The sequence below is a fragment of the Gekko japonicus genome, unplaced genomic scaffold (assembly GCF_001447785.1).
Source record: "Gekko japonicus isolate JY-2015 unplaced genomic scaffold, Gekko_japonicus_V1.1 scaffold2824, whole genome shotgun sequence".
Taxonomy (NCBI): Eukaryota; Metazoa; Chordata; class Lepidosauria; order Squamata; family Gekkonidae; genus Gekko; species Gekko japonicus.
In genome coordinates, this window is record NW_015169264.1 from 157,821 (window position 1) to 165,225 (window position 7,405).

Here is a 7,405-nt window from a genome sequence, read left to right on the forward strand (position 1 = left end):
TGCTCTTTCAGGAACAGCTGTGCCAGAGCTCGTGACTGACCCAAGGTCACATCAGCAGGTGCAAGTGGACGAGTGGGGAATCAAACCCGGTTCTCCCAGATTAGAGTCCGCACACTTAACCACGACACCAAACTGGCTCTCTTTGTCCACTGAGATCTGGACCTATTTGTTACCTAGAATCAGACAGAAGACACTGATGGAACTGTAGGTCAGCAGTAGTTCCAAAATGTTGATAGGGCGCATGGCTTCCCAAGGAGCCCACAGCTGACTCAGTGACCTTGACAGTTGGCATCCTAACCCCACAGTGAGGTGACGTGTCAGAAATGACCAGGGAGCAAACAGGACCTCTCTCACGAGCTGCTCTGGAGAGATCCACCACTGCAGTGATGCCCAGCACACAAGGACGATGGCGGAGAGCAGGTTTGAACGTGCAACTGAACCAAAGTCGGAAAGAGCACATGTGGAGTCTTGCCAGAGGTGTTAGTGCCATGGTGGACACCGGGTCGCCAAGAATGCGTCAAACCAAAAGAGGAGGCTGATCAAGAAGAAGAGTGAGACAGATGCCAGTTATAAGCTCCGTTTCAAGAGCAAAGGCACAGCCGTCTCCGGAGTCAAGAAGCTTCCCTATGAAGGGATTCTGGAGGACGGACCTTCAAGTCCGAGGTTCTACAGGAGACGGAGAAGGGAGCAGAGGTGGTGAAGGAGAGCTATTTGGGAGCTGTCTGTAATCAGTCATCAACACATGGATAATTGTGCCACGGCTGCTATGGTTGGCATGCATTTGGTGAAAACATGTGGTGCTGTTAAGAGGCAAAATGGCAGGACTCTGTACTGAAAGGAGCCAAGGCCTATGGCAAAGCAAAAGAATTTGCAGTGCTGGGGATGAATGCCAATACGGGGGGGGGGGGGGGGGAAGTCGAGTCCGACTCTTCGTGACCCCATGGACCAGATCACGCCAGGCCTTCCGGTCTTCCCGCCGTCCTCTGAAGTTGGCTCAACTTCATGTTCGTTGCATCGATGACACTGTCTAACCATCTCATCCTTTGCCGTCCCCGTCTTCTTTGACCTTCAATCTTTCCCAGCATCAGGGTCTCCTCCAGTGAGTGCTCCCTTCTCATTGGGTGGCCAAAGTATTTGAGCTTCAGTTTCATTATCTGGCCTTCCAGGGAACAGTCAGGGTTGATTTCTTTTAGGATTGACTGATTTGATCGTCTTGCAGTCCAAGGGACTCTCAAGAGTCTTCTCCAGCACCATAGTTCAAAAGAATCGATTCTTCGGCGCTCGGCCTTCCTTATGGTCCAACTCTTGCAGCCATACATGACTACTGGGAATACCATTGCTTTCACCGTCTTCTTAGACCTTCAATCTTTCCCAGCATCAGGGTCTTCTCCAGTGAGTGCTCCCTTCTCATTTGGTGGCCAAAGTATTTGAGCTTCAGTTTCATTATCTGGCCTTCCAGGGAACAGTCAGGGTTGATTTCTTTTAGGATGGACTGATTTGATCTCCTTGCAGTCCAAGGGACTCTCAAGAGTGTTCTCCAGCACCATAGTTCAAAAGAATCTATCCCATTCTGAATTTCTTTGTGGTGAATGAACTGATTGACCCCTCCAAGGAAGAGGGCCTGGCACGACTGGTCATCGCCTGGGTACAAGTAGCTGGAGTGGTATTCTCTTTGTCTCCGAGGCCAGAACAGGCTCTTTGAAAGAGGATAATTTTTCAATTGGGAAGAGGGATGACGGCAAGGGTGGTGGGTGGGATGGCATTGAACGCTACAGCATAGCGGATCCAAACAACAGTGAGCAAACACGAGTCTCGTGTGATGGGCTCCTATGCTGACGGGTGGCGCTACACCATAGGCGCGAGGGATATGGCCAGAGAAGACGTTTTCGATGGATTGCAGTGAGAGACTGGGACTTAGAGAAGGCTTTCAGGATGGAAGAGAGCAGAAAGAGAGCCATTTTGGTGTGGTGGTTAGGAGCGCGGACTCTTAATCTGGGAGAACCAGGTCCGAGTCCCCACTCCTCCATATGCAGCTGCTGGTGTGACCTTGGGTCAGTCACAAGTTCTCTCAGAGCTGTTCTCTCAGGAGGAGTCCTCGAAAGAGCTCTCTCAGCCCCACCCACCTCACAGGGTGTCTGTTGTGGGGAGGGGAAGGGACAGGGATTGTAAGCCGCTCTGAGACTCCTTTGGGTAGTGAAGGGCGGGGTATCAATCCAATCTCTTCTCTTCTTCTACTTGCAACCTTGACATGGGTGGTTACCACGAGTGCTGCCTTGGAGGGCGTGGGCCCACGGAAAGGCCCATCAAATGGGGGGTGGATCATAGCAGTTTGGCCCATTGTAGAGTGTCATCTGTTTTAGGAGGAGGCAGGCCTTTCCCTTGGAATGTGTGCCCTGCCCTCAGGGACTCAGAAGGGTCACAAGCAAGCATGGTGGGTGTAAGACAGAAGCAATACTGTGTGCAATTCTGGTCACCACACCTTAAAAAGGATATTGTAGCTTTGGAAAAAGTGCAGAAAAAGGTAACTGGAATGATAAAAGGGTTGGAACACTTTCCCTATGAGGAAAGGTTAAAGCGCTTAGGGCTCTTTAGCTTGGAGAAACGACGACTGAGGGGTGACATGATCGAGGCTTATAAGATTATGAATGGGAAAGAGCAGGTAGAGAAAGAGGTACTTTTCTCCCTTTCTCACAATACAAGAACTCGTGGGCACTCCATGAAATTGCTGAGCGGTCGGGTTAGAACGGATAAAAGGAAGTACTTCTTCACCCAAAGAGTGCTTAACACTTGGAATTCACTGCCACAGGAAGGGGTGGCGGCTACAAGCATGGACGGCTTCAATAGGGAATTGGATAAGCATACGGAGCAGAGGTCCATCAGCGGCGATTAGCCACAAGGTATAGCTAGGGGCTCTGGGGCAAGTGATGCTCTGTCTTCTTGGTGCCTGGGGGGGTCAACAGTGGGAGGGCTTCTAATGTCCTGGCCCCACTGGTGGACCTCCTGATGGCACCTGGTATTTCTGGCCACTGTGAGACACAGAGTGTTGGACTGGATGGGCCTTTGGCCTGATCCAACATTGGCGTCTCTTATGTTCTTATGTTAAGCACTTGCCAGCAGCTTTGCTCTGCACTCTGCTGGATGACAAGCGCTGCTGCCGAGTTGTTGCTCGGCTAAAGGCAGCACCTAACCCTGAAGGGCAGTCGCCAACGGATATTTATCTTGAGGGCAATGGTCCAACAGGGGCACCGTGTTTTCCCGGAGTGGATGCTCGTAGCGAACCAGAAACTCAGTATGCATAGCTATTTTTAGGAAGACGGCTGTGGGGGGTGGGGAACTCAGGACCCCGATTGTCAACGATGCAACCCTCCCTCTCTGTAGTGCGACCGTCAAGCTTCCGCCCACATTTTCTGTCCTCGCCCCAGCCTGGAGGAACAAGCTCCCTCTCGAGATCAGGGCCCTGCGGGATTTGTTACAATTCTGGAGGGCCTGCGAGACGGGGTTCTTCCCAAACCTATCTTGGCCTCCCCGGCTGACAATGCTGGCCAGATGGAAGCAGCCAAAACCGAGCATCGTTGTCGAGGCAAATCCACCCAGACGATGTTTGGGGCTTGTGCTTTAACAAAAATATATTATTTATTTATTATTCAGATTTATATCCCGCCCTCCCCAGTGGGCCCCGGGGGGCTAACAATAAGGGCACAAAGCCATAATGAAATAGTTAAAAGCAGGATAAAACAATACAAAATTACAACACAGTGCGGGTGCTCCGAAAGATCACAGTTCCAAGATGGGTTCTGGAAGATGGACCCAGAACAACGAAGCAAGTTCCAGGATGCTGCTGCCTTCCGATATTCGGCCCAGGGCCATCATGCACCCCGATGGCAGCCCACACTTTGTGGTAGCGGTGCAGTGGTGGTACAATGGCAGCGGCGGCTCCTACTCAAAAGCCTGGCGGAAGAGCTCCGTCTTGCAGGCCCTGTGGAACTGCACAAGGTCCCGCAGGGCCCGGATCTCCTCCGGGAGCTCATTCCACCAGGTACGAGCCACCACCAAAAAGGCCCTGGCCCTTGGTCACCGCGAGTTTGACGTCCCTGGGGCCTGGGGTAACCAAAAGATGTTGGGGCCCCGACCATAGTGCCCTTGGGGGAACATATGGGGAAACAGAGTCAATCTTTTCTTTTTTATCTTGTAGTTTGAAAATGACTCCTTCTGGAATTAACCATCTGTAGACAATGCTGTTTGTTTGAAGAAAAAGGATTAAATCTTTATATTTCTTTCTCTTTTGCCTTATTTCGAATGGAAGGTCTTTTAGAATCCTGATGGTGTTGTCCCCGATTTTCAAGGGTGCTCCTGTAGTTGCTTTCAGGATAGAATCCCTCACGTGTCGCTTTGAGAATCTAGCCACTATTTCCCCAGGCAGATTATTCTTTTTGATGTACACGAAATAGGACCTATAGACCACATCCATTTCGCTTGCAAGATACTCCGCTTTCAAATCTGTAACTGGGGCTAATGCTTCACTCAGGAGTTGCTTTAGATTCTCACCTTTTAATTCTGGGACCCCTTGAAACCGTAGGACCAAATTTTCTTTCTCCATTTGCAGCTGTAAAAGTTGTGATTCTTCAGAGACTTGCTTTTTTCCCAGCTTTTGCACCTTTTTCTTAACTTTTTTGACATTGGCGTCCATTTCCTTCACCTTCTCAGCCATTTGCTCCGTTATTTTTAAAGTCTCAGTCAGTTGGAGCTGCTGAGTTGCTAGATTCTGATTTAAATTCGTCAGCTGTTGTTCGATGTTAGTCATCTGGCCCAGGAGAGGGCGCAAGGACTCTGCCAACATTTTGGAGAGCTTGGTGGTCTCTTCCAGTCGAGGGCTCAAGATTCCGGCTGGTTTCACTTTTACTGGTTTGTCTTTCTCTGCCCTCTTCCCCGCCATCTTTATGGATTGTTTACTTTTATGAAAACTTGCTAAAGTCTCTGAAATACACCCATACGCTTATCTGCGCTCTGGTAAGTCTCTCAAAACAGATTTCAATGCTTTTTCTTCCGCTCCCCCCTAAGTATTTTGTTGTTTAGTTCATGCGTATGGGAGGGGCCCCTCCCCCGCTCGCTTTTTTTGCCGTTCCCAGGGGGTAGCTTTCTTTTTACATTCTCATTTCGCTTTAAACCCGACTCACAGTTCATTGTTGGTCATACACCCTTGCTCGGCATATGTTTAAAACGCTCGATCTCCAACGCTTGTCCCGGTCAGCGGCTCTAGATCCATACGGACACTCAGCGGCAGGACAGTTGGGGCAGAGGGGCACCTCGATTCCCCAGCATTGCGCTGGCGAAGAGGCTGCCCCTCAAAAGCCCCATGACTAGAGCCTTTTGCCAAGGCTCCGGGAGGGGTAGCGACCTGTCGCCCCTCCTCCTTTCCGCTGGTGCGCAGATCACATCCCCGGGAGGTCTGGGAGATGCGTCTGCCAGCATGTCGCCATAAACCGGAAGCCCCAGCCCCTCTTTTCATAGACCAGCCCCATGGGGTACTACAGTGCTGCCTTCTGGGGGCACCGTGAAGACTGAGAGTCATACCCAGTTCTTTGAACCCTTAAAATGTGTTGCATTACTGCACAGCAAAAGCCTCTGGTTTTAAAGAAATGGCAAGAACAGAAATAAATACCATCACAAAACAGTTAACGCATCTATCTGCCCAACTTGTTCTTGGTAACTGGGGAATCTAAGTTTTCCACAGAAACTGCACAGTTAATGCCTAAGGAGATATCATATGTACAAACCAAGGATGTTCAGAGAAAAAACAAATGTAACACATTTAAAACAAAAGTAGTGGATAATTTATTCCTCAGTGGAAAGCTGAATTTGTAGAGATAGGGGCCAAGTACTGCGGCAGAAAGAGCTAGAATCCAGCACTGCTCCAGCTATTATACACTGATGTTGTTGGGGGAAATTGTAGAGGGGGAAAAACCCCAAGCCACTACATGCTAGTTTAGCAAGTGAAATTCAAACTACGTTTTCACGAGTTTTCAAATGGAGGCCATTCAAAGACACACAAACACAGAATGAGAGCATTTCCCAGTGTTTAGTGCAACAGTCTTTCAAAACTACATTTTGTGGCAGTTTGTGCTGATGCATCTGGTAAATTTTACCCTCTTACATCTATTGTTTTGATACAGGGCTTTTTTTGTAGAAAAAGCCCAGCAGGAACTCATTAGCATAATAGGCCACACCCAACAGCAGGAACTCATTAGCATATTAGACCACAGCCCTGACAGCACAGCTCATTAGCATATTAGGCCACACACCCGCGTTACCAGAGGTGTGGTCATCCAGCCACGCCCACCTTTTGCTTCTTATTCTGTTGACCTTGTTTGTTGTCCAAACCCAGGGTTTTTTTGTAGCAGGAACTCCTTTGCATGTTAGGCCACACACCCCTAATGTAGCCAATCCTAATGCGTTTCTGCTGTTGGGTGTGGCCTATTATGCTAATAAGTTCCTGCTGGGCATGGCCAACTTGGGAGCCAGCCGGAACTCCGTTCCTGTGCGTTCCTGCCTAAAAATAGCCCTGGTTTTGAAGTTACAGAAGGCGGTTGTTACCTATAGTTCACAGGCATTCATTTATTCCAGAAGTCTGTGAAATGTTGATCTGTCAGCAAGCTGTTTATTTAACATCCACATTTCCTGTTTGCTGGTTTAACACAGAACTTAGTACTTTCACTGGCCTACTTGGCATACATCTGGCCTACATTCAGAGGAATCCCATTTTGCAAGCAACTCTTGCAAAGCCACAGAAGAGCCACAGTTCTCAGAAGCAACTAACAAGATGCACCAAGTAGAGGAAAAACTACTGACCCTTGGTCCATACCGGGGGGGGGGGGGGTGTAATCAAAAGCCTATTCACACCATTATATGTAATGACTGTAGTAATCAGTTTATTACACAGATTAATTATTCTTGAACGTACAAGCTCCAAGGGAGCAGTTGGGTCTTTAAATATACACAAGTCTGTCAAATGAATTTTTACCCTTACATCCAGAAAGACCTAAGCAGTTAAAAACTTAAGAAAATAAGAGCTATTAGCTATGTTAACTGAGAAAACACATACAAACCAAAATTTTTCAATGCTGACCAGTTAAACTCAGACCTTCGACACGGGATGTGGGCACGGTTTGATCTTGTTGGGTCATACATTTACCTAAGTAGGTCCTTCAGAATAAAATACAGAAACAGCTTCAAGTTCTTCATATCAGTTTTCATTGCAGTTATGAGTTTAAAAGCATTCCAATTTCCTTTTTTTTAAAAAAAGAGGTCATTTTTCAAGTCACAGAAAGCCCCCAAGAAGCACACGAACCCCCCCCCCCCGCCCCCCCCCCCCCCGCCCCCCCCCTTTTTCTTTCCCCATTTACACCCC